This window comes from Papio anubis, chromosome 3, assembly GCF_008728515.1.
Source record: "Papio anubis isolate 15944 chromosome 3, Panubis1.0, whole genome shotgun sequence".
NCBI classification, from domain to species: domain Eukaryota; kingdom Metazoa; phylum Chordata; class Mammalia; order Primates; family Cercopithecidae; genus Papio; species Papio anubis.
This window is the reverse complement of record NC_044978.1, coordinates 99423152-99449278: the sequence shown is the minus strand read 5'-3', so window position 1 is coordinate 99449278 and position 26127 is coordinate 99423152. Positions and strand designations below refer to the sequence as shown.

Below are 26127 nucleotides of genomic sequence, written 5' to 3'. Positions count from 1 at the left end.
GCAATTCCAAGAACTGAGGGTTCCTCCACTTTTTAGACCATATAGGGTAACTTCCTGACCTTGCCATGGCATTTGTAAGCTGTCATAGCACTGTTGAGATTGTCCAGTGAGGACAGTGAGGACGACCAGAGGCCACTTTCGTCACCATCTTGGTGGGTTTTGGGCAACTTCTTTACTGCAACCTCTTTTATCAGCAAGATTTTAGTAACCTTCTATCTCATCCTGTGACTCAGAATGCTTAAACTTTCTGGGAATGCAGCCCAGTAGGGCTCAGTCTTATTTTACCCAGTCCTATTGAATACTCCATCCTATTCAGGATGGAGTCACTCTGGTTCAAACACCTCTGACATATTTCCCCCCTCCCTGTTACAAGGGAACCCTTAATCCTAAAGGTTCTAGAGGGACGAAGACCCACCTTCTGTAACTTCTTCAAGGCTCCCATCAGTAGTCTTTATCACCTTCACAGGTTAATTACCCTGAGTGAAATATATCACATACGTTGTTGGGGTAGAGGAGGCATGTCACAAGCATAATAGGAGTGTATTAGTTTTCTCTCTATAATCTCCATGTCATTACAAATAAACATATAATATGAATACAGGCTACTAATTATCCAAAGGCAGCTTCATGACAAATCTCTTCCAACCGGGTTGCTGCCTTTAAACCCCGCCCTTGTAGAGACTTTATGGCTACCACAGAGAAATCCTTCTTAAAACAGTTTTAGAAAATAAAATAAACATTCCGGCATGGATTTTGACACTATTCCTCAAATGTAGGAAGAGCAATGCCCTGATTGTTACAATGAGGAGCTGGCCTCTATCCAGCATGCTGTAGTTTTATTTTTTGCCACAAAATGACTCAAATTCCTTCCTTTTGCCATTAAAATTTTAGTAGTCGACTGGCCTTGGGCACCTCTGATCTTGAATAATCTTTGACATCTTACAGTAAATGAAAACATTGCTTGCCTAAATATGATTCCAATATATATATTTAAGATTGAGGATTTCTGGGTCACTGTTTTATTTCTTTCCTGAACTGCAGAGAAACTGTTGGCTACCTCTGTACAGCTTTTGGGTGAGGAAAGTGTAACTTAGAGCCGTCCTCAAAACGAATCGTCTTTGGATGGTAATGATTTTCCAAGGGGAGATTTTAATTCAGTTCATTCTGGGTGCCAGTATCAGGATGAGATTTTCAGCGTTCACCCAGAGCAATCATTTATAACAATACCGGTAGAGCATTTAAGTCAGTTTATCTTTCTGTGGCCTTCCATTGCCCTCAAAATAAAATCCAAACTTCTTAACAAGGCTTTAAGGCCCTTTACAATCTATCTCTCTAGCCAATCCAGTGGTCCTCTGTCCTTGGGATCCTTGGGCACTTATCACTCCTGTTGAACTTGAGTCTGCAGTGTAACAGTTGCTTACACTCTATCTCCCCCAGTAAGTTGTGAGCACTGGATTCTCATTCCTGAGCATAAGGCATGGTGTTCTGTAGCAATCCATAAATATCTGATGAATGAATTAATGAATGAAAAGAATTCAGGCCAGATGCAGTGGCTCATGCCTGTAATCCCAGCTCTTTGGGAGACCGAGACGAAAGCGTCACTTGAGGCCAGGAATTTGAGACCAGCCTGGCCAACATGGTGAAATCCCATCTCTACTACAAATACAAAAATTAGCTGGGTGTGGTGGCACATGCCTGTAATCCCAGCTACTTCTGGAGGCTGAGGCACGAGAGTCACTTGAGCCTGGGGGGCAGAGGTTGCAGTGAGCTGAGACTGCACCACTGTACTCCAGCCTGGGGGACAAAGTGAGACTCTCTTTCAAAACAAACAAACAAACAAAAAATGAAAGAGAAGAATTCATTGATGAATCCACACTATGGAATGAGCTATGAGTACTTTACTAGACAGTTAGCTTAAACAAATGTAGTAATGTAAGTCTGCGAAGATCATTGGTCTACTATTAACTTGTTTTCCTCACTATGAAATCGGTAAGCCCTTCAGTGGAGAGAGGCCAGAAGAATTCATTCTGCCCTGGCTCCATGTACCCTGACACATTTTCTTTTTTGGCCCTAGTATTGCATTGTCCCAAAGCCTCTTGTCAATGCTTCACTCCTCTGAATCCCACACTTGTGTGCACTGGAATGGGTTCTTTCCTTTATGAGAATTTTAATAGAAATTTTTAAGACTTCTCAGTCTATCTGAATGAAGTTGTACAAAGTTTACAGTTTAAGGATGATCCTATTTCAATGACCTGGACTCTTGGTGTTTTTAATTTGCTATTGCTATTGTAAGACCTCTGTGTTGCCTGACCTTGAAGAAGCCTGATTTCCTTTATTGTGCCTTCTGCAGAAAGCAGAGTTCTGCTGCCTCTTCCTGGGGCATTGTTTTCTCTGTTCCATTCTGTCTCTTAGCTTTATGCAGGAGCATTGGCAGATATAATCAAAACCACCACCACCACCACCACAACCCCTATGCTAAGTATTCTATCCATATTTAATATTTTTATTTTCACTTAAACATTTTTTTTTGGTAAAAAATATGTAGTGCTTCATGAACTTGTGTGTCATCCTTCAGCAGGGGCCATGTTAATCATCTTCTCTTATCATTCCAATTTTAGTATATGTGCTGCCAAAGTGAGCACTCCATCCATGTTTATTCATGGAATCCTCACAACGCCTATGGAGTAGGTGCCGTAATTATAAACTTCTTTTTGCAGATGAGGAAACTGAGGCATAGAAAGACCGATTTGCTCAAGGTCACATCTAGGGACCCTTGTGGTCTAGCTCCAGGACATTACACTCACCTAGATCTTTCTCGGGACCTCTGTGTGTTACACTAGCAAATATTCTGCATCCTCCACCATCCTCGCTGTAGCAGCCAGAGCTTTTTTATGTCACACTGACCTTCATGTGGACTTTACAGACAGAGCCATGAAAGCAAAATGCTTTCCTTTCATGTGGTCTTCGTTTCTTCAGTCTGCCTTTCCTTCTTGCTCAGTGAGCCCTTGACCTTGTGCTGAGTGATCCGTGGGTATTCGGCACTTTTCCCAGTCATAAGAGAATCCTGCTGGAGGAAGGATGATGTGATAGTATGAAGCAGTGGGGGTTAAGTTTAGGGTGCGGCATGTTGGGGGGCCTGTTGGGAGAAATACAGTGAGAAAATGTCTGAGACCCTTTGGTAAAATATTGCAGAATCATGTAGGCTTTGTACCATCCGTCTCTATCACTGTTTAGCGTTTTCAAAAACAGAAACAGTTTTGTGAGCCAGGTGGGGTAGGAATTATCATTATTATTTTTTTTTTTTGCTGAAAACCGCAGCTCAGAAAGCAAAATGATTGGCTGTAGGTCATCCAGCTACTAAGCAGTGAAGCAGGTTTAGCACTTCTGTTTCCTTTCCCCACAGCGCCCTGTTTCTCTGTGATTGTACAAGCAGGCAATGAACAAAAACTAACATCTTCTGTCTTCATAATTGAAACTTTTCTTTTGTTGCTTTCCCAGAAAACAAATGAAAAATGAACTTGGAGTCCCTGTTGACTGGCTTGGCTATTGTTACTACCTTTCCTCTCACTGACAAATTCTAGTGTGTTAGGGCGGTGATTGTGATGAGCAACTTCAGAGGGGCCAAAGCTCTGGTTGCTGGACCAGTGATCAAATCGTTTTGTCTGGAAATCCAGCTGACTCATACATGAGTCTGGATTATTGAACCCAACTGGCTAGTATGACTGCAAGAATGTCACCTTATTGCTCTGTTCTTATTTCCATCTCTTTTCCAGGCTATGGGGAATTATTATATGCTGCTTGAAGTATAGTGAAGTAGGAAAAGAAAGATTGTTTTGAAACTTCCAAATGACTTAATTTACTTCCATCCTGCCATGGAACATTCCACCACGTGTTTGTGTGATATTCACTTTTACTTTCCCCTCTCCATCTTTCACCAGGTGTTATTGTTTTCAGCATAAGAATGTATTATTTTTATTTTTTTGAGACTAGAGTTTCACTCTTATCACCTAGGCTGTAGTGCAATGGCACGATCTTGGCTCATTGCAACCTCCACTTCCCAGGTTCAAGCAATTCTTCTGCCTCAGCCTCCCAAGTAGCTGGGATTACAGGCACCTGCCAGCGTGCCTGGCTAATTTTTGTATTTTTAGTAGAGATGGGGTTTCACCATATTGGCTAGACTGGTGTCGAACTCCTGACCTCAGGTGATCTGCCTGCCTCGGCCTCCCAAAGTGCTGGGATTACAAGCGTAAGCCACTGACCCTGGCCTGGAATGTATTATTTTTATATAAAATGGCCTGCAAAAAATTAACTCTGCTCTATTATTGTTATTATTACTATTGTTAACAGAGGGTCTCACTGTGTTAACCAGGTTAGAATGCAGTGGCACGATCTTGGCTCACTGCAACCTCTGCCTCCCGGGCTCATGCGATCTTCCCACCCCAGCCTCTCTAGTAGCTGAGACCACTTTTGTATGCCACTGCTTTTGGCTAATTTTTTAAAGGTTTTTGTAGAGACAAGGTCACACTATATTGCCCAGGCTGGTCTTGAACTCCTGGGCTCAAGTGATCCTTCCTTCTCGGCCTCCCAAAGTGCTGGGATTACAGGAGTGAGCTATTGTGCCCTGCCAACTCTGCTTTAATTGTAACTTAAGCCTCCAAAGTGGAATGAAGACTAAATGCCAAATTTGCTTTATAATAAGGGAGAAAAAACCACACCCAACTATAAGCAATCTTTACATTTCTTCTTCTATTCACTTGTATACATTGTCTATTTTACCTAAAGGAAAAGTTCTTTATATTCATTTTAATTCACTAAAACTTTGTTCCACGCCTATTTTTGGCTTTTTCCTGGTTAAGTCTCCAAACAATGAGACACAGTGTCCACCCTCACAGAGCTGACAGATTTTGAGAAATGAAAAAAACGTTGGTTTTCCAAAGATTCTCTGGAGACAGAAACAGGATTGTGACACACACAGAATTGCAGGGCTTCTGTGCACATCTCTTTTCAGTAGTGCTTTGCCAGCCCCCATGGTGTCTGTCCCTGTGCAGAATTAGGTTGCTGGTCATCCGGATGTTCTGACTCTGGAAAATGCTGCCATCTCCAGCTCTTTCTCTGGCTGGTCCAGCTCACTGCTCATTTGAGCCAACAGTATAACCCTGTTATACTCTCACACATTGATTACAAAGCAGAGGTACTTTTTGTTTTCCCTGCTTTATAGGAACGCTTCAAATTATAAATTGTAAAAAAAAATAAGTAGACAAATAAAAAAACAAAATTCATTCACTTTTTATATTGCAACTCCCTTTTTTTTTAGAATTCCCACTAGACTTTAAGTTAAGCTCCCTGAGGTCAGGGACTGGGTCTCTCTTATTTCATCTCCTGCTGCCTATGCCCAGTGCAGAGCCTGGTCCATGTTACCCACTCAATAAATATTTTGCTAAATGCAAATGGATGACTCCATGACTCAGGCATGCGTCTCTGTGAACGTGGCCAAGACAAGCTGAGTGGCAGACACCATGCCGTACTAAAAATTATCCCTTCTTCTGACACTGGCTGACTGTCCTTGGAACGTGTTAGTGTGACTTGGCCCTTTCTTCCCTCAGGATGAGTTCATTTCCCAGGAGGCTTCTCAGACCCTCATGTAAGTAGAACCTTGGCAGAGCCACCCTGGGGGCCCTCCAGACTTGGCCAGGTCCTGTCTGGATCCTGGAGTGAAGGCAGCCTGGGCTCAAGCCAGGGTTCAGCTACACAAACAATGACAGCTGGGATGTCAAATGGAAGGACAAGAACTAAGAGAGAGAGAAACAGTTACTTCTGACTGGGAAGGTCAAGGAAGACATCGGGCAGGTGATCAGAGGAATGCACCAGCTGCAGGAGCAGAGTCACGGGGCACAGAGGAGCACAGTGTTCCTGGGGAGTGGTCAGAGGCCTGCTGTGGAGAATAACACTGGGAGACAAAAAAATAAAGATTGTTTGGGGACAGTTGTGGATTTTATTCTAGAGGCCAAGAGCAGCAATTTGACCTGAGTTTGGGGAAGCATCACTATGAAAGATGGATTGAAGGGGAGAGTTGGAAAATTGCTTAAAAAACTCCATCAATAATCCAAGGGAGAGTATTGAAGATAACCAAAGCCAGGGCAATGGGACTGCAAAGTCCCCTCCATTTGCCAGTATTTACTTATTTTTGTATCCACAACACTTCCAAACCCAGTGTCAGGCCCAGAATAAGTGGTCGGGAAGTATAGAAGACTGAGTAAATAAAGCACAAATAGAGAAGACATTGGAAATCTAGAATCAATGAATCCATAGGTTGTGAGCATAGGGGGGTGGGTGAGGGGAAGGCAGAAAATGAAGATAAAATGAAGTTTTGGGTATTATGTCTATGTTGTTGGGACATTCCTACAGGAGTACAACAGAAAGCAGCAGCAGATGGTGTTTGAGAGGATTATGACAACATTTAATGAAGCCTTACTTGGTGGCAGGCATACCTCTAAATGCCTTCCGTGTAGTAACTTATTTCATCCATATGATAACCTTATGTGGCAGATACCATTATTCTTTGACAGATGAGGACACCGAGGCACAGGCAGGTAAGGTAACCTCCTGAAGTCACACAGCTAACAAGTGACACAGCCAGAATTTGAATTTTTGTCTCTGTTGTATTGCAGATACCTGTGAAATGCCTGTGGTTAAATCTTGCAGGCCTAGGAAGACAGCCTGCATGCAGCTTTGCAGATGCTCTTTTAGGCCCTTTGGCGTCAACGTCAGTTCTGTGATTCCAACTAGGTCTATCAGTCATGGTCCTTCAGAGAAACAGAATTGACAGGATGTATATGTATGTATATGTATATTCATCCTGTTGTAAATGTGTGTATCTATATATCTAATCTATATCTGTATTTAATCTAGATTTATATCTTGAGAAAGAGAGAGAGAGAAACATAGGGACAGAGAGAGATTATTTTAAAGAATTGACTTATGTGACTGTGGAAGCTGGCAAGTCTAAAATCTGCAGGGGTGGGCAGGGAGGCTGGAGACGCAGGGAAGAATTGAACTTTGGTCCGAAATCCCCCTTCTCCCAGGGAGGGCAGTCTTTTCTATTAATATCTTCAGCTGAGTGGATGAAACCCACCACATTATGGAGAACAGCCTGCTTTACTCAAAGTCTACTAATTTAAATGTTAATCTCATCTAAAAAATAGCTTCAGAGACACATCTAAAATAATGTTTGACCAAATATTTAGATACTGTGGCTTGGCCAAGTTGATCCATAAAATTAATTAATCATCACACTAAGGCTCAGAAATAGGGACTTCACTGAGCCTAGTAGGTGGCAAGTGCTGAGCTCCTACTGCAGTAGCCTTTGTGGAAGCAGGCATGAAGTGTGAATCATTCCTTGATGAATTTGGAAAATGTTAGGCTTGGATTATCAACACTGATCATCTTTAGAACAATATATCTAGGCCGGGTGCAGTGGCTCACACCTGTAATCCCAGTACTCTGGGACGCTGAGGTGGGCAGATCACCTAGGTCAGGAGTTCGAGACCAGCCTGGCCAACATGGCAAAACCTGGTCTCTACTAAAAATACAAAAATTAGCCGGGTGTGGTAGTGGCATGCCTGTCACCCCAGCTACTCGGGAGGCTGAGGCAGGAAAATCATTTGAACCTGGGGAGGGGGAGGTTTCAGTGAGCTGAGATCATGCCACTGCACTCCAGCCTGGGTGACAGAGTGAGACCCCAGCTCACTGCAATAATCATGGAAGTGCAGATATCTCTTTGATACACTGATTTCCTTTCTTTTGGGTGTGTATCTAGGAGTAGGATTGCTGGATAATATGGTAGCTCTATTTTTAGTTTTTTTGAGGGACCTCCAAACTGTTCTTCATAGTGATTGTACTAATTTACATTTCCATCAACAGTGTATGAGGGTTCCTTTTTCTCCACATCCTTGCCAACAATTGTTATTGCCTGTCTTTTGGATAAAAGCCATTTTAACTGAGATGAGATAATATTTTATTGTAGTTTTGATTTGCATTTCTCTGATGATCAATGATGTTGAGCACCTTTTCATGTGTCTGTTTACCATTTGTATGCCTTCTTTTGAGAAATGTCTATTTATATCTTTTGCCCATTTTAAAATCAGATTGTTTTTCCTGTAGATTTGTTTGAACTCCGTATATTGTGGTTACCCTAGTCAGATGAGTAGTTCACAAATATTTTCTCCAGTTCTGTGGGTTGTCTCTTTACTTTGCTGATTGTTTCCTTTGCTATGCAGAAGCTTTTTAACTTGGTGTGATCCCATTTGTCCATTTTTACTTTGGTTGCCTGTGTTTGTGGAGTATTACTCAAGAAATCTTTGCCCAGACCCATTTTTATTTATCTACTTATTTTAAGAGACAGGGTCTCACTTTGTTGCCTGGGCTGGAGTGTAGTGGTGCAATCATGGCTTACTGAAGTGTTGAACTCCTGAGCTCGAGTGATCTTCCCACCTCAGCCTCCTAAATAGCTGGGACCACAGGTACACACCACTGTGGCTGGCTAATTTTTTTTAAAGTTTTTTTTTTTTTTTTTTAGAGATCTATCTTACTATGTTACCCAGGCTGGGTCTTGAACTCTGGGTCTCAAGCAATCCTTCTGCCTTGGCCTCCCACAGTGCTAGGATTACAGGGCTGGGCCATCATGTCTGGCCTCCAATTTTTTATGGTATAAAAAGAAGGCTGTTTTAGATATCTGGAGTGCATTTCCATCCCACTAGAAGTATATGAGTTTTGTGCCTGACCCAGACTTCTCAGGTAATAGTGAGCAGCACCAGCCATCACAGGCAGCCAGGCAAGGCCTGAGCTAAAGTCTTATCCCAGCTCGATCTTGGCATCAAGTTACTTTCTTTCTTCTGAATCAAAACATTCATATTCCCACATGTTTTCTCTATGAGCATTTTTGATGAATATTTATTGGCCTGGTTTATACTGCCTTCTCCCCCAGTATATATTTACTGGGGCTAGCACTTTTAAATTTTCAGAAACTACCACAAGTATTGACATTTATTTTCTAGGCTCCAAGCAAATATTATCTATACTGTTTGGAAAGACATCATTTGGTGTCTGGTTAGTTAAGAAATGGAGACATTGAAATCTGATCTTAACTCCTTTTTGAGAGTATAATTTTTATCTGTATATAATAATATTTTTTAAATAAAAGTATATTTAGGCTTTACATAGTACATTATAAACATGAATTTTTTCTTTCTTATATTTTGAGTAGAGTCAGTAAAACCCTTAAAAGGGTAAATTGGCCTAAATTATTCAGTGGTCAAACCAGGAATTAAACCTTCGTCTCCAGATTCCCCAACCAGGGCACTCTAGCAGGCAGTGATGGACTGGCTGACATCCGGGGAGGTCTGGTAGAAAGAGCACAGACTTTGGAGTCATGGGTTCAAATCTCTGCTCTACCCCTTACCAGCCGCATACATTTGGAGAAGTTATTTGATGTCTCTGAGCCTTATTTACCTCGTTGGTCAAACATACGTCCATCAAGGGATTTTTTGTGGGCACTCAAGGAGTTAACTGTATGTGTCTGGCACAGAGCACATATACCATGTCTGTGCCCTTTTTCTCTTGCCTCTGGTTAGTAATCATATGCATGCTTCTCTCACAGAGGATGAATGTTTCTTGTTTTGGATCACTCAGGAAAAACCCTGCTCCGAAGATAAGGAAAAATGTCCACTGATTTTTTTGCAAGTTATCTTGGACTCTATTAATAATACATTCTCTGGTATTATTTATGAAATAACTTTGTATAACATGTATTTGAGCAGTATTTCCCACTAAACACTAATGCACTTTAAAAAAAGCAATTTTTACCTATACAATCTCCCTTTTCTATCCTTGATAATAAAAGTTGAGATATAGATTCTTTTTTTTCTTCCTTCCTCCTCTTCTTAATCTCTGGGCCCAAAGGGTACTCAGGAAATAATTTACTTGGTTTTCTCTTTGGTTCATTGTTAAATTTGGGATGAGAAACACTGATAAATATAATATTAAAAGTTTCCTCAACCATACAGGATGATGCTCAGGAGCCACACTTTTAGCCACACTAAAAAGTAGAGTAGGGTGTAAAGAAAATCTAGGCAGGAGGTCCTTTCTGGTGGATCTGAGTGAATCTGTATGTGCTCTGTCACTTAAGACATATCTAATCATGAAAACTATCAAAATAAAAGAATTACATTTAAGATTTAGTTAATAATAATATCTACCATTTATTAAGTATTTATTAAGCACAGGAAATGTGATAAGCATTTTACATGCTTTAACTTATTTAAAGACAAGGTTACTATTATTCTCAAGTTACAGGTGAGGAAAATAAGATTTATTCAAGCTTGCATAGCCTGTAGTAAGTGGCAGAGCTAGGCTCTGAATCACCAAGCATATCATCTGTCTTCCAGTAACAATAACTATCATTCTTGGACACCTGATGATGTGTCAGGCATCATGCTAATTTCTATTCATACATTATCATAATATTCCCATGATGTAGGCATTAATATCTGCATTTTAGAGTTAAAAAACTGAGACATTCTAATTGTATTAATGACTTATTGACTTGTACTTCAATCATGTGTCTGCACATTGATAAATGATGTTCGTAATTTGAGGCATTGTTAAATCTTTTAAAGTATTTAAAGTAAAAATAATTAAATGAAAGTAATTGATATACATGCTTAAAAACAAAGTAGAACAAGGAGCTTGTAATAAAAAGTCATAGTCCATAGCTCCACTGATGTCTACTCCATATTAATTCTCCAGAAGCAATCGGTTTCGACAGTTTGCTTGTGTTCTTTTGGGATATCTATCCATAAATCTAGAAGACGTATTTATAGAATTAGTTCTTCTATCCAATTTAGACATTTTCTGTTGATAATTTAGCTCACTCATACTCTTACCTCATCCATCCTTATCCTCCTCTAGATACAGTTGTATCTCTATATTCAATTTCAAAAACAAATTTAAACCTTCATTTCTTTTTTATTCCTTTTGTTGGGCTGGAGGATATCTTCCTGTAACTTCTTAAGAAAAAGTGACTCTTTTCCTTGATATAGTTTTGGATGATCAAACAAGGAAGGCTTTTGTTTTTTCTTTTCTGATTGATTATTTGACTAGGCATAAAATTCTAGGTTGAAAATAGTTTTTTCTCTAAAATTGGAAGGCTTTGAGGTAATACAGGCAAGATAGGAATAGGAGTTTTCAACCTTCATGCTCCCCATAGAAACACTGATTTTGACAATCACCCATGGATGAGAGTACTCAGGAGCCCAGTGAAGAAGTCCCAGTGCCTGTTGGAACAAACAAACAAAAAATTCAAGAATAGATGTATTGAAGAGGCTAGGAAAAACAGTTTTGAACACTTTACCCACATCATCTATCCAATGTGGCACACCTTGGTGCCAAGAGAAACTCCTTCAGCCTGCAATTTCTCCAACAGGGAAATGTGAAAGCATAGTGAGAACTGGCTTCCCTAGTCATGCAGAATGATGCTCAGGAGCCACACTTCTGTCTTGTTCCACTCAGATCACTGGGAATATCAGCACAGCTGAATAATCAGGGGATAGCTAGGAGCAGAGGAAAAAGGTGGGGGCTCACCGCAAGTGGGGAGTGGAATTCAACAAAGGGCCATGGTTTCTACTAACTGCCTCATGAACTTCACTAAGAAGACTGCCCACAAACCTCATAGAACACATCACCTGCAGCTCCCCTAACTGGCCAACAGGCACCCCCAGCACTCCAAGCCCCGCCTCCTGTAGCTGGCATCCCATGCATGCCCTTACAGATGGTGCATGTGAGTCTCTGCAAATTATGCACAAACACATGCAGACAGCCAGATCAGCTCTGCAGGATTGGCAGAAGGTGTAGAGGTGTTTGATATTAAACACTTCAGGGAACTGCCCCAGGGAAAATAAATGGGAGACTCCCTGCACCTGGCCTGCCCGTGTGGGACCAAAAGAAGTCATAACAATTCTAAGACCCACTCCCAACCCCATCAACCAAAGAGGGACAAGAGAAGTGAAGCAGGTACATCCATAAAAAAGGTCTGAGCGACCCCAGAATTACTAACTGGGCTGACTGGTGCAGGTCCTTCTATCCTGAAGTCAGCCAGCAAAGACTGAAGGATGTCACTGCTTCTTCAAATGTAAAGAGAGCAATATAAGACTTCAAGAAACACAAAAACAAAAAATCAAGGAAGCATGACATCACCAAAACAGCAAGGTAATTTTTCAGTAACCAACCCCAAATAAATGGGGATCTAGACATTACCTGACAAAGAATTCAAAATACTTGTTTTAAGGAAGCTCGGCAAACTACAAAATAACACAGAAAACTCAGTAAATTCAGGAAAACAATACATGAACAAAGCTAGAAGATGAGCAAAGAGAAATGTAAAAAAAAAATTAAACAGAAATTCTGGAGCTGAAAAATACAATGAGTGGAAATGAAAAGAGCAATAGAGAGCTTCAACAGCAGACTGGATCAAACAGAAGAAAGAACTTGTGAACTTCACAATAGGTCATTTGAAATTATCCAGTCAGAAGGGGGAAAAAGGAAATGAAACAGAGTGAAGAAATTCTGCAAATTGATGGGACACCATCAAGTGGACCAATATATACAATTAGGAAGTCCCAGAAAAAAGAAGCGGGAAAGAGGGCAGAAGGCTTATTTAAAGAAATAAAGGCTAAAACTTTCCAAATTTTAGGAGTGATATGAACACCCAGGTTCATGAAACTCCAATATCCCCAATAGAATCAACCCAAAGAAGGTTACACCAAGACACATTATAATAAAGTTATCAAAAGTTAAAGACAAAAAGAGAATCTTGAAAGCAAAAAGGGAAAAAACAACTTGTAACATATGAGGAAACCTCCCTCCATAAGGCTATAAGCAAATTTCTTGGCAGAAACCTTGCGGGCCAAGTAAGAGTGGGATGACATATTCAAAGTGCTGAAAGAAAAAATTGCCAACCAAGAACACTATACCTGGCACAGCTGTCCTTCAGACATAAGGGAGAGATATTTTCCCAGACAAACAGAAGTTGAGGGAATCCATCACTACTAGACCTGCCTTATGAGAAACGATAAAGGAAGTTCCTTAAGTTGAAATGAAAAAATGCTAATTAGTAATATGAAAATATATTAAAGCATAAAACTCACGGGTAAAGGTAGGCATATAGTAAACTTCAGAATACTAAAATACTATAATGGTGGTGTGTAAATAACTTTCAGTTCTAGAACAAAAATTGACAAAAGTATTAAAAATAACTACAGCTAAAATAATTTATTAATGGATACACAATATAAGAAGATGTAAATTGTGATATCAATAACATAAAATGTGTGTATGTAGAAGTAAATGTCTATAGTTTTTCCATGAAACTGAAATTGTTATTAATTCAGAGTAGACCATTACAATTGTATGGTGTCTTATGCAAGCCTTATGGTAATTATAAAGAAAATACCTCTAGTAGATACACAAAAGATAATGAGAAAGGCATCAAAGGATACTACCACAAAAACAAACAAACCAACCATAAAGCAAGACAGCAAGAGAGGAAAAAAGGAACAACAAAACAGTCATAAAACAATGACCAAAATTGTAATAGTAAGTCCCTACCTAACAATAAGTATTTGAAATGCAGATGAATTCTTCTCTAATAAAAGATCTGGAGTGGCTGAATGGATAAAAAACAAGACTGAACAATATGCTGTCTACAAGAGACACATTTTAGCTTTAAAGATACAGATAGGATTAAAATGAAGGGATGGAAAAGACATTCCATGCAAATGATAACCAAAAGAAAGCCTGAATGAACATACTTACATCAGACAAAATAGACTTTAAGTCAAAAACTGTCACAAGATGCAAAGAAGGTCATTATGTAACAGCAAAGGGATAAATTCATTAAGAGGATGTAACAATTATAAAATACATGCACCCAACATTGGAGCACACAAACATATAAAGCACATATTAACAGATTTGAAGGGAGAAATAGAGAGTAATAATAATAGGGAACTTCAGTACCCCCATTTCAACAATTAATAGATAATCTAGACAGAAAATCAATGAGAAAACAGTGGACTTGAATCATACTATAGACCAAATGGTCCTAACAGACATATACCGAACATTCCATCCAACAGCAGCAGAATACTCATTCTTGTTAAAAGCACACACAGTTTTCTCCGGTACAGATCATATGTTTGGACCACAAAACAAGTCTAAATGAATTTGAGAAGAGTGGAATTATATCAAGCATATTTTCTAATCACAATGGTATAAAACTAGACATCAATAATAAAAGGAAAATTAGAAAATGCATGAATATGTGTCCATTAAACAACAAACTCCTGAACAACCAATGGATCAAGGAAGAAATCAAAAGGAAAATAAAAAAATAGCTTGAGTTAAAAATAGAAACACAATATACCAAAATATATGAGATACAGCAAAAGCAGTTCTAACAGGGAAGTTTATCATGACAAAAGTCTACATTAAAAATGAAGGAAGATCTTAAATAAACCACCTAAATTTATACCTTGAGGAACTAGAAAAAGAAGAACAAACAAAATCCAAAGTTAGCAGAAAGGGCTGGGCATGGTGGCTCGCGTCTGTAATCCCAGCTCTTTGGGATCCGAGGCAGGCAGATCACTTGAGGCCAGGAGTTCAAGACCAGTCTGGCCAACATGGTGAAACCCGGTCTCTGCTGAAAACACAAAAATTAGCCAGGTGTGGTGGCACATGCCTATAATCCAAGCTACTCAGGAGGCTGAGGCAGGAGAATTGCTTCAATCTGGGCGGCGGAGGTTTCAGTGAGCTGAGATCGTGCCACTGCACTTCAGCCTGGGTGACAGAGTGACACTCCATCTTTAAAAAAAAAAAAAAAGTTAGCAGAAAGAAGGAAATAATAATGATTAGAGGAGAAATAAATGAAATACAGCCTAGAAAAATGATAGAAAACATCAATGAAACACAGAGTTGGTTTTTTGAAAAGATAAAACAAAATTGACAAAGATCAATTGATGAAATTGATCTTTATTTAGGCCAACCAAATAAAAGAGAGAGAAGACCCAAATAAATAAAATAATGAATGAAACAGGAGACATCACAACTGATAACACAGAAATAGAAAAGAGCATAAGAGACTACTATAAACAATTATATCACAATTAATAGGATAACCTAGAAGAAATAAGTAAAATCCTAGAAAAATATGATCTCCTAAGACAGAATTATGAAGAAATGGAAAATCTGAGCAGACCAATAATGAGTAAAAAGATTGAATCACTAGTCAAAAACCTCCCAACAAAGAAAAGCCCAAGCCTAGATGATTACCCTGGTAAATTCTACCAAACATTTAAAAAAGGAGTTAATACCAATCCTTCTCAAACCTTTCCAAAAAACCGAAAAGGAGAGAACACTTCCAAACTGATTTTACAAGGCTAGAATTATCCTGATACCAAAACCAGACAAAGAAACACAAGAAAATAAAATTTTAGGTCAATATCCCTGATGAACTTAGATGCAGAAATCCTCAATGAAATACTAGCAAACTGAATTCAACAGCACATTAAGAGGATCATACACCACGATCAAATGGGATTTATTCCTGGAATGCAAGGATGATTCAACATACTCAAATCAATAAATGCGATACACCACATCAACAGAATAATTTTAAAAAGCCACATGATCATTTCTCTAGAAAAAACATTTGACAAAATTCAACATATTTTCATGATGAAAATTCTTAACAAATTAGATATAGAAGGAATTTACCTCAACATAATAAAGGCCATATAAGACAAGCCTGCAGCTAACGTCATACTGAACTGTGAAAAGCTGAAAGCTTTTCCTCTAAGATCAGGAGCAAGACAAGGGTGCCCACTCACATCACTTCTATTTAACATAGTGCTGGAAGTCCTAGTCAGAGCAATTAGGCAAGAAAATAAATAAAAGTCATCCAAATTGGAAAGAAAGAAGTGAAATTGTTTCTGTTTGCAGATAACATAATCTGTCCTAGTTTGTTTTCTATTGCTTATAACAGAATACCTGCAACTGAGTAATTTATAAAGAAAAGTAATTTATTTCTTATAGTTATGGAGGCTGAGAAGTCCAAGGTTGAGGGGCTGCATCTAGTAAGGGCCTTCTTGCTAGTGGGGAGTCTTGAGTCTTGAGGTGGCTCAGGGCATCAAATGGTGAGGAGCTGAGTGGGCTAGCTCAGGTCTCTCTTCCTCTTTTTATAAACCCACCAGTCCCACTCCTGTGATAATCCATTAATCTACAAATTGATTAATCCATTCATAAGGGCAGTGCCCTCATGACCTAATCATCTCTTAAAGATCCCACTTCTTAATACTGCCATACTGGGGATTAAGTTTCAACATGAGTTTTGGAAGGGACAAAGATTGGAACCTTAGCATTCTGCCCCTGGTTCCTGAAAACTCAAGTGCTTCTCACACACAAATACATTTATTCCAACCCCACAGCTCCAAAGTCTTAACTCAATGCAGCATCAACTCTAAAGTCACAAGTCCAGAGTCTCACCTGTGAGCCTGTGAAATCAAAACAGCTTATCTACTTCTAAGATATAGTAATGGTGCAGGCATAAAACAGACATTCCCATTCTAAAAGGGAGAAATAGGCAAAAGAAAGGAGTAACAGACTCCAGGCAAGTCTGAAATCTAGCAGGGCAGACATTACATTTTAAAGTTGGAGAATAATCTCTTTTGACTCCACATGCCACCTCCTGGACACACTGGGGTAGGGGTTGGGCCCTCAAGGCCTCAGGCAGCCCCCTCCACCCCCTGCATGGCTTTGCTGATCTCTTCTATAAATGGTGCTGGAAAAACTAGATATCCACATGCAGAAGAATGAATTTAGACCCTTATCTCACACAGTATACAAAAATCAACTTAAAATGGATTAAAGACTTGAACATAAGACCTGAAATGGTAAAACTACTAGAAGAAAACTTAGAGAAAAGGCCTCATGACATTACTTTGGGCAATGATTTTTTTTTTTTTTTTCTATAAACCCAAATGCACAAGCAATAAAAGTAAAAATAAAGTGGAACTGAGGCCGAATTTGTAGTCAAGGAAGTGACCAAGTTCTTGGGACATGGTAATTGTGGTGACCCTACAGTCAACACAATAATCCTCAGCCTCAGCATTCACATTGTAATTGAGTTAATTTTGGCAAAGCTATCTTCAGTAGGGACTTTCTCCTCTAGAGAGCATGCGCATTTTGATTTTACCTGTCCTCAAACTGACCCTTTGCTCATTATAATAGTAAAGAACACACCCCTGGGTGGAGATTGAAGATGCCAATGAGACATGTGATGTATGAACAAGTATGTACAGTGACTGCACATGTGCACCCAGAGGACTACCCAGAACATGCTTACTAGTAACCCTCTTTCCACCTCCTTATAAATAATCATGTAAGACCCCCATAAAGGGAGTCTCCCTGGAGCCAGTCTTTGCTATATCATCCTTACAAGCAGCCCATCCTGAAATCCTCTCTCTCTCAGGGTGTACTGTCTATTCTGCACCTAACTTTCAAAATATTCTTTTTCCTTTACAATACAATTACTCTATGCTGCATCTCCTTTGTTGTATGTCTCTTGTTTAAATATGTTTAAACTAAGAAGACAAGAATCGAGATATCTCATCAGCCATCAACAATTGCATCAGACTAAAAGCTTCTATATAGCAAAGGAAAATATCAATAGAGTGAAGAGACAACCTATGAATTTGGATATTCATCTGATAAGGGGTTAGTATTCAAAGTTTATAAGAAACTCAAGCAACTCAATAGCAAAATCCAAATAACCGAACTGAAAAATGGGCAAAGGACCTGAATAGACATTTCTCAGAAGACACACAAATAGCCAACAGGCCTATGAATGGGTGCTCAACATCATTAATCATCAGAGAAATGCACATCAAAACCAAATGAGATATCACTTCACACCTGTTAGAATGACTATTACAAAAAGGACAAAAGATTGACGAGGATGTAGATAAGAGGAGAACCCTTGTATACTCTTGGTGGGAATGTAAATAGTTACAGCTATTATGGAAAGCAATATGGAAGTTCCTTAAAAATTTAGAAATAAAACTACCATGTGATCTAGTAATCCCACCTCTGGATATATATCCAAAGGAAATGAAATCAGTTTCTTGATAAGATATCTGCATTCTCATGTTCGTTGCAGCATTGTTCAACAGAGCCAAGATATGGAAACAACCTAAGTGGCTGTTGATGGATGAATGGATAAAGAAAACATTACATATATAATAGATTACATAATTATATATAGATTACGTATTTATATATTATATATTATGTATAATGTATAATATATAATTATATATTAATCCACATAACATTTAATATATATTTATATATTTATAGAAATTATTAATTTTTATAAGTATAAATATAACTAATTATAAGTATGCTAATTAATATGCTTATTAATTACATAACAGAAATATATTATGATTATATATAATTATATACATATATAATTATTATATATTTATTGTATAAATACATAAATACATATAATCTACTATATATAATGTTTTCTTTATTCATCCATCAAGAGACACTTAGGTTGTTTCCCTGTGTTGGTGATACTGACCAATGCTTCAACGAATATGATAGTGCAGATATCTCATCAAGAAACTGATTTCATTTCCATGAATACATAATATATAATATATTTAATTATATATAATTATAATATATTTATGTAGTTATATAATTATATAAAAGTATGCTTATATATAATTCAATATTTGTATAATTATATATAATTCAATATTTATATAATATATTTAACATATATTTATATAATCATATATGTAATTTTTGTATACATAAAATATTATTCAGTCTTAAAAAGAAGACAATCTTGCCATTTGTGACAACATGAATAAACCTGAAGGACATTGTTAAGTGATATAAGCCAGATACAGAATGACAAATACTGCACGATCTCATATGTGGAGTCTAAAAAATTTTTTGAACTCATAAAAGCAGAGCATAGAATGATGGTTACTAGGGGCTTAGGGTGGAGAAAATGGGAGACATTGTTCAAAGGGTACATAGTTTCAGTTATTCAGAATAAATACATTCTGGAGATCTAATGTATAGCATGGTACTATAGCTAAGAATATTGTATTGTATACTTGAAATTTGCTAAGGGAATAGATCTTAGCATTTAAACAATAAATTTTCTCACCACAAAAAATCAAAATGGTGACCGTGTGTGGTGATGGATACGTTAATCAGCTTCACTGTGGTCATTTCACAATGTATATGAATATTAAACATCATGTTATACACCTTAAATGCATACAATTCTTATTTGCCAATTATATCTTAATAGAGCTGGTTAAAAGAATCCATATGTACTGACTTTTAGATAATTTACATTTGCTACCTTATCACCACATTGGACTTTTTCTTCACTAATATTTTTAATCATTTAACTCCTAAGGTTGACAAATTGAATGACTGCTAAACTAAATTAACCCCAAATAAGTTTAATAAGTTTCTATGTAAGGAGAACAAAAAAAAGAAATGTGAAGACTTTGTTGTACTGTTTTCTAGTATCCAGTGTTGCTGATGAGAAATCTGATGCTGATTTGATTCTCCTTTATAGATGACCTGCTTTTTCCACTTTAAATATTTTTTATCTTTAGTGTTTTAAGATTTTATGTGCGTACGTCTAGTTGTCAGTCTTTCTAAATTTGTCCTACTCAGAACATGCTAGTCCTTTCATTCTGAAGACTTGCGTCCTTCTTGACTTATAGATGGTTCTCTTCAATTATTTATTTAATGATTGTCTCCCATTTGTATTCTCTGTTTTTTTCCCTGAAGCTTGTATTAGTTTGTATTAGAATATATTGGCTTGATCTTCTTCATATTTCCTATTTTTGTATGAATGTGTGTGTGTGTGTGCACATGCATGTGTGTATTTGTATACCTTTTGAGAGTTTTCTTCAACTTCACCTCCCAACTCTTCCATTAAACTTTTTATAAAGACAATTATATTTTTAGCTTTGTTTTCTACTGCTTCCCTGATTATATGTTTTTTTTTCCTTTTTTTTTTTCATTAAACCAGCATCTTGTTTTTGTTTTAAAGACAAACTTCTCAAATCTACAATCTGTCAACATTTTAAAAAGGGTCTTTTCCTCTTCCCCTCCTCTTCCTCTTTCTGCTCCTACCTCCTCTTTCTCTTTTTTTCTCTTTCTCACTCTCTAGCTCTCTGTCTTAACATTTAACTTTCATGTTACAGGTTTTCTCACACATGTGGACAGAAGGGATGTTTAGGAGCTCCTTTTATATTAGTATGGCTTCTTGACAGGCATGCTTTGCTTTACTGTGAGTCCCTAGAGAGCTAAGCCAACACCGGAGAAGAGGGTAGATGCTAGATTTGGGAAGACTTTTTTCTGGAGCACTAACACTTGTCCCAGGCACCTTACTTTTCTGACATTATGTTCAATTTCCTTGAACAAGAACCTTCTGAGTTTTTCCTGGATTAAATGCCTACTCTATAGGCAGTCTTTTTTTTTTTTTTTTTGAGACGGAGTCTCGCTCTGTCGCCCGGGCTGGAGTGCAGTGGCCGGATCTCAGCTCACTGCAAGCTCCGCCTCCCGGGTTCCCGCCATTCTCCTGCCTCAGCCTCCCGAGTAGCTGGGACTACAGGCGCCCGCCACCTCGCCCGGCTAATTTTTTTTTTTTTTTAGTAGAGACGGGGTTTCACCGTGTTAGCCAGGATGGTCTCGATCTCCTGACCTCGTGATCCGCCCGTCTCGGCCTCCCAAAGTGCTGGGATTACAGGCTTGAGCCACCGCGCCCGGCCGACTTTTTGTGAAGAGGTAGGAGAAGAGTGGGATGTGCTTGTTCTATATCTAGATCTTTGGTTATAGCTCACTTTCACTGGCACTTCTCACTTCCATCTCCCTGACACTTGCCATGTTTGATTTCAGAGTCTTATTGGAATTCCTCTAGATAGATGGCTCCTCTCCCTGGAGAAGTGTACATTCTAAGCGTTTTTCTCATTTACCCATTAGCAGACTTTCATGTATTTTTCATCTTCCACAAATTTGCTGAGCTCTCTTGGGTGCTCATGATCCCAGAAGCATTCTTTAGTTATTGTGAGTTTGCATCATTTGAATGCTTTTTTCCCCCTAGCATTTTAATAGAGCCCAGGAGGGAGAGGAAATAAATATTCTCAGCCTATCAGATTGAACTGGAAACTCCCTCACTCCCTTTGGGAATTTATTAATTCACCAATACTTATTGAAGTATTGGCAGAAGAGATACAAAATTGAATCAGACATAGGTTTTCAAAATCTAGAGGGAGACATGTTTAACAAATAATTATGTTGCAATGTTAGAAGTGATGTAATAAAAGCTCGTATAAGACACTAAATATCACAGAAGAAAGAAAAATTAATTCTATTGGCAGTAGAAAGGGAGTTAGGAAATAACCAAGTGTCCCCAGTAACATTCAAGAAGTTTCTACATCTCTCAGGTCATATCTGTCTAAAGATAAAGTAGTGTTATATTAACAGGAAACCACCCCCGCCACTATTTGTTTAGCTGATGTTAAACCTTGGTTAGATATCTCCAGAGACAGTCTAGGATACAGACAAGGGTGCAGGTAGTTTTGGGGAGACCATCCCAGGAAGCAGTGAGAGAGTAGGGAGGATGAGACAGGGAAGGGAGAAAATTCAATAAAGTTGCATTATTGAGCTGGTTGTTGCAGTGAAAAAAATGGGGCTCTGTCCCACTGGGGATATTTTGAAGAATGTTGGAAAAGGCATCTCAGAATTATTCTTCCAATGACAGGAAGCTGGGGCACTTATCTATGGACTCTTGTACTCTGTTGGTTGATGGTAGCCTCTGGGGGTATTAATTCTCTTTCTTTTCCAGGGTGTGGCTATATGCCATCTTAGTGGCCTTCCCTGGTTTTGGAGAAAGTCCCTGAGCAGAAAAGCTGGAGATTCTTTGGTAGAAGCTTGAGTTTTGGAATCTGGCACTGCACTTAGAAGCAGAACTGCCCACCATAGCAGAGCTAACATCAGGTGGGCTGATGGGAGTGGGAAGAAGGGGCTCAAAAATGATTTGCTGCAAACCTCAATCTTCACCTCAGTGATTTCTGATAATGTGCAGGGGGACCTTGTGTGTGATTGCAAACATGTGGCTGGAGCTCTGTGCAACAATGTCAGGTGCTAAAGCTTCTGGGTCCCCCCATACCCTGCAAAGCTTTTCACCACTGTGGTCCCATTTGACTAGGGCGCTTCCTCAATCTGATGCCCGCATCTCTGCCACTCCTACTGATGCATATCACAGCCACATTGTGCCAACATCAAACCCCTGACGTGGGGAGAATCCCCTTCTCTTAACCTTTGGTCCCACAAGCATTAAGGCATTGAGAGTCTGGGAAACTTCTGTAAAGTTCCAAATGTCACCTGGAAGAGGAACACCTTGATCCACTATGACTTCTCACTGCATTATCATAGATCGGTTAACATGTTTTGTGCCAGAGAGCAGAGAGTTGAGAACATGAAAGGAGACATGTAGATTTTATTGTGGGAATCAGGGATCTAGACCTATCTGGAATAAATTGGGTGCTTTTTCTCCTTTTGGGGTCTAGGCAGGAAAGGAAAACAGTCAGGAGAAAGGAACGAGCATGCTGAGGGGCTGCTACAAGTCAGATATTTTATAACATGCATGTCACGTAATCTTCACTACACTTACTTCATGTTACTATGAAGTCAATGTTATTATTTCCAAGGAAATCAAAGCAGCAAAAATTTAGAGTGAATAAATAATTTCTCCAAGGTCACAGAATTAGTAAGAGGCAGAGGTGGGAGTTGAACTCAGATCTACCTAGTTCTGAAGTCTGGTTTGATCAATCATATAACAGCTGAATGGGGGCAAGAAGGGAGAAAAATCATGAACTAAATTAATTAAATTGGGTGAGAGCATTTGAAGCGCAGGTTGAACCACATATTTTGATTTCATTTTGCATTCTAAACTGTCTAAATGGCCTCCCACCCTGCGCCAATTAATTCCACAGGTATAAGCAACCGTTCATGCGAAAAAAACCAGGGGATTTAGCTGGCCACAAGTTCAGTGAGCTATCAGGCGGCTGGTGCTGCTAAGAAGGGAAGGCCTCCTTAGTTTGCATTAATAGAATTATGGAGAGATCATAGGAGGTAAGGACCTATTGTGCTTTGTCCTGTTTAGAATTTTTCTTGGGGAATGTGAAACCTTCAGCCACTGCTGGTGCGTGTGTGAGCTGGTGCAGCCATTCTGGTGAGCAATCCGGCATTTCTTAGTGAAATGGAAAATAATGCACATTCCATCTGAGCCACGATCTCTTTCCTAGCCATTGGCCCCAGAGACACTCCAGAATGGGGCGAGAACGTGTCGCATAGGAGAGCATTTTTTTGGTATATCATTTGTGGCGGCAGAGAGTTGGAAGGAACTTGTTCATCACCATGAGAACAGATAAGTAAACGATGGTGGATATCTAGTATGGAGTTCTATATAGCAGTCACAATTCAATGAACTATTAGATTGGAGCAAAAGTAATTGCAGTTTTTGCCATTACTTTTAAGGCAAAAACAATTTAATGGCAAAACCCACAATTACTTTTGCACCAACCTAATAAATGTACCCATAGATTAACACAGATTGATCTTAACATAGTGAAAAGAGCAAGAAATTGAATGCAAGAAGTTATATGCAAATTACTTATGTAAAATACAAACATACAGAAAAACATTCTTTATCTACATACAGTTGGGAGGGCATATATCTTTTTTTTTTTTTTTTTAATACTTTAAGTTCTAAGGTACATGTGGATAACGTGCAGGTTTGTTACATATGTATACCTGTGCCATGTTGGCGTGCTGCACCCATCAACTCGTCAGCACCCATCAACTCGTCATTTACATCAGGTATAACTCCCAATGCAATCCCTCCCCCCTCCCCCCTCCCCGTGATAGGCCCCGGTGTGTGATGTTCCCCTTCCCGAGTCCAAGTGATCTCATTGTTCAGTTCCCACCTATGAGTGAGAACATGCGGTGTTTGGTTTTCTGTTCTTGCGATAGTTTGCTGAGAATGATGGTTTTCAGCTGCATCCATGTCCCTACAAAGGACACAAACTCATCCTTTTTTATGGCTGCATAGTATTCCATGGTGTATATGTGCCACATTTTCTTAATCCAGTCTGTCACTGATGGACATTTGGGTTGATTCCAAGTCTTTGCTATTGTGAATAGTGCCGCAATAAACATACGTATGCATGTGTCTTTATAGCAGCATGATTTATAATCCTTTGGGTATATACCCAGTAATGGGATGGCTGGATCATATGGTACTTCTAGTTCTAGATCCTTGAGGAATCGCCATACTGTTTTCCATAATGGTTGAACTAGTTTATAATCCCACCAACAGTGTAAAAGTGTTCCTATTTCTCCACATCCTCTCCAGCATCTGTTGTTTCCTGACTTTTTAATGATTGCCATTCTAACTGGTGTGAGATGGTATCTCATTGTGGTTTTGATTTGCATTTCTCTGATGGCCAGTGATGATGAGCATTTTTTCATGTATCTGTTGTCTGTATGAATGTCTTCTTTTGAGAACTGTCTGTTCATATCCTTTGCCCACTTTTCGATGGGGTTGTTTGTTTTTTTCTCGTAAATTTGTTTGAGTTCTTTGTAGGTTCTGGATATTAGCCCTTTGTCAGATGGGTAGATGGCAAACATTTTCTCCCATTCTATAGGTTGCCTGTTCACTCTGATGGTAGTTTCTTTTGCCGTGCAGAAGCTCTTTAGTTTAATTAGATCCCATTTGTCAATTTTGGTTTTTGTTGCCGTTGCTTTTGGTGTTTTAGACATGAAGTCCTTGCCCATGCCTATGTCCTGAATGGTATTACCTAGGTTTTCTTCTAGGGTTTTTATGGTATTAGGTCTAACATTTAAGTCTCTAATCCATTTTGAATTAATATATCTTAAACATTAAAATGGGCAGAAAACAAAAGTGGGAATTTGAAGAATGTGAAGGGGAAGAAGAAGCATGCTACCTTGTACAGATAGTGTGCCAACTTCTATACCTCCAAGCGTGACCTGTGAACTGGAAAAGCTTACAAATTCTTTTTAAACAGCAGAAAAATAAATTTGTGCAGCTGGGTGTGGTGTCTCATATCTGTGATTCCAGTACTTTGGGAAGCTAAGGTGGGTGGATTGCTTGAGTCCAGGAGTTCAAGACCGCTTGGGCTACATGGTGAAATCTTGTCTCTACAAAAAGTACAAAAAATTAGTCAGGTATGGTGGGGTGCACCTGTAGTCCCAGCTACTTAGGGGACTGAAGTGGGAGGATCACCTGAACCTAGGATGTCGAGGCTGCAGTAGCAGCCTGGTGACAGAGTGAGACCCTGTGTCAAAAAAAAATGTGTTTTTTAAATAAACCTAAATAAAATCATAACTTAATATGTTGGTTTTCTTGCCAGTTTATCTTTTAAAATTGCATATTCATCACACATTTTTATTAAGCACCTGCTATATACCACTGATCTAGGGTTCTAGGCACTGGGAATACAGCTGTAAATTACATGAATACCTAGAAGAATTGCTGGGTCAGAGGGTAAGCACTTCAAATAATTTTAATAGATATTGTCAAATTGTCCTCCAAAAAATCCATGACCAATTGGTATTTTCTGTTTAGTTTTTTTTCGACTCTCTTTTAGAGCAGTTTTAGGGTCATAGCACAATTAAGTGGGAGGTACAGAGATGTCCCATATGTTCCCTGCCCCTGAACATGCATAGTCTCCCTCATAATCAACATTCTCATCAGAGTAGTGCATTTTTTACAATAGGTGAACCTACATTGGCACGTCGTAACCACACAAAGTTAACAGTTTACATTAGGATTCACCCTTGATGCTGTGCATTCTATGGGTTTGGACAAATGTGTAATGACATGTACCTGCCCTTACAGTATCATGCAGAGTATTTTCATTGCCCTAAAAAGCCTCTGTGCTCTGC

General features: G+C 38.9%; 1 non-coding gene across 1 annotated transcript; it reads right to left on the bottom strand.

Moving 5' to 3' along the window:
- Positions 1-2533: 2533 nt before the first annotated feature.
- Positions 2534-2642, bottom strand: LOC116274265. The gene has a single exon (XR_004182901.1). It is a non-coding gene; the product is annotated as a U6 spliceosomal RNA (small nuclear RNA).
- Positions 2643-26127: the final 23485 nt, after the last annotated feature.